The sequence below is a fragment of the Penaeus chinensis genome, chromosome 17 (assembly GCF_019202785.1).
Source record: "Penaeus chinensis breed Huanghai No. 1 chromosome 17, ASM1920278v2, whole genome shotgun sequence".
Taxonomy (NCBI): Eukaryota; Metazoa; Arthropoda; class Malacostraca; order Decapoda; family Penaeidae; genus Penaeus; species Penaeus chinensis.
The window spans coordinates 493,139-495,638 of record NC_061835.1 but is presented as its reverse complement, the minus strand read 5'-3'; the positions used below and the strand labels follow the sequence as shown (position 1 = coordinate 495,638).

The window sequence follows — 2,500 nt, the reverse complement described above, 5'->3', positions numbered from 1 at the left end:
ATTATAACATTACTACTACTACTGCTACGACTAGTAATGATAACATAATCGTAATGTGATAACAATAAAAACAATACAGACTCCCGTAGCACAGCTGATCATTTCCTGGTTGAAAATATCGGAACGCTACAACAGCATCGCGTTAGGCCTACGTCTCCGCCTCTTATAGATTTACCACCCTCACGCCCTCAGCCAAAGCAGCATCAGGTTTTCCCATTAGTCGTTATGTTGACAGGGTGAATCACGCGCTGTTTGGACAGTTTTAAGTCATTGTGAAACATAAGATATTTAATCTGCCATGACACCCTTACATGTCCGGGGAAGAGAGAGAGAAACCTAGAGTGAGCGCTTTGGGTTTCCTCGTTCGTTTTCTCTTTTCGAAATTTTGGTTTTGTTGTGGCGAATGTGTTGGTTTAATCGTGTGTTTCGTATCTGTTTTAATAGGTTTTCTTTATGTGATGAGATTGATATGTGAAGTTGCATGTTTTGAGAAATAGACGTGTTGATATATTTTCTATGATTTAGAGACAAATACATGTGAATTGGCGTATTTTCGGGATCAATTGTTTCAAAACTCAAAGAAAAAAAAAAAAAATTTCCACCAGTTACTATGGTTATTCCTTGTGCACATAATATGCAGTGTAAAATCATATAACCATGTAGAATGACAAATATAAAACCATGTGCATATCTTTCTGCCATATAGAACTAGAACACAATGCTTATGGTTATGGTTAAATGTCAGTGGTCAAACGACAATCGACTCTGACTCGGACGATTCGAATGAAATGCCATCCACCCCATCACTCCATTTACCCAGTGACGAAACCCCTACAGCTTTAACCTACTCCGCTATCGAGCCGGCATCACCACACCATTAACCCAAGAAGCCTCAAATCATCCCAGCGCCTCTTAGCACAATTACAGCCAACGGGAGCATTATCATCACCATACCACGCCAACTCCCTGCCACCATAGCACACCCGGTATTGACTCCTCGGCGCTATATAACAAGCCGTCTGGACATTAAGGGTAACACATTTCATTATGGTGTGTTTGCCCAACTGATGAACGGCAGCCCTGGAGTGGAAGGAAGAGGGGGAGAGGGAGGGGAGGGGAGGGGAGGAAGGGGCGAGAGGGGAAAGGGAGGGGAGGGGAGAAAGGGGCGAGAGGGGAGATGGAGGGGAGGGGAGGAAGAGGGGAGAGGAGGGGAGATGAGAAGGAGTATGAGCAAGGAAGGGGAGAGGGAGGGAGGGAAAAAGATATGGGGAATGAGAGAGGGAAAAGAGAGACGGGGAGAGTGAACGAAAAAAGGAAGAGGGGAAAGAGAAGGGGGTGGAGGGTATAGTGAGAGGGCAGATGAAGAGGGTGGGAAGAGAAGAGAGGAAAAGTATAAAGGGAAAGGGAGAAGGAAAGGAAGAAATGAAAGAGACGGAGAAGATGAAGAAGAGAAAGAGAAACGAGGAGATGGAAAAGGGAACAAGAAAGAGGGGAGAAGAGGGGGAGCGGAGATGGTGGTTAAGGAGGTGCTTCTGATGACAAGAGTCGATGGATGAGTCTTAGCAAACGACAGAAAAAGAAAAAAAAAACAAGGAGAGAGAGAGAGAGAGAGATATAGAGAGAGAGAGAGGGAGAGAGAGAGAGAGAGAGAGAGAGAGAGAGAGAGAGAGAGAGAGAGAGAGAGAGAGAGAGAGAGAGAGAGAGAGAATAAACACAAAGACATACAAGGGCGTCTGTGTACTATTACATCAATTACTGTAATTCTCAATCAGTACATATTTTTACTTGTCTTTTCGATAAATCACTTTCTTATTATTACTATTAATATTACTATTATTATTATTCTACAAAATACCTTGGAAATCCCCGAAATAAAACCAAGAAAAGACAAAGAAAAAGAAATTAACAAACGAATTTTTTTTTTTTTTCGAAAACCACTCACCCCCAAAGAACATAAAGACATAAGGCCGAAGAACCCAATATTGTAGCGAGTGAATGTGACAGAGTGAAAAAGGTGTTAATCCTAAAGAATGGGGCGGGGGAAGGAGGAGGGGAAAGAGGAGGGAGGAGGAGGAGGAGGAGGAGAAAGAGGAGGGGAAGAAGGGGAAGGAGGAAGGGAGGGGGGGGGGGAGAGAGGAAAGGGAAATGGGTTAGGGTGGTTGGGTCGGTGTGGTTAGGTTAAGAGGGACATCTTTGCCAAACGTTCTCGCGGGCGGAGGGAAAATGATACGTGGCGTCCTTAACCCCTGTACTAATTGGTGTGTGGGTGATGTAAAAGGGGAGAAAAGACGACGAAATAATAGGGTAAAGAAGTTGTCTGAGATAAGACCATTGGTTCATTCTGTGAATCCTGTGATGTTCTATGCTATGCGTATAAAAAAACCAACAACTTGTTAGTGCAAATGACAACTATGTCTATAGTGTAAAGCTAAATCTGTCTGTCTATCTGTCTATTCATGTACTGTACATGTATCTGTTTATCTACATATATCTCCCGTAA

At 43.4% G+C, this 2,500-nt stretch overlaps 1 protein-coding gene across 5 annotated transcripts in view; it reads right to left on the bottom strand.

The window, feature by feature from the left end:
- LOC125034327 (single-minded homolog 2-like) overlaps nucleotides 1–2,500 on the bottom strand; it is a 73,686-nt gene that overhangs the window by 19,420 nt on the left and 51,766 nt on the right. The gene's annotated exons all lie outside the window — the stretch shown is intronic.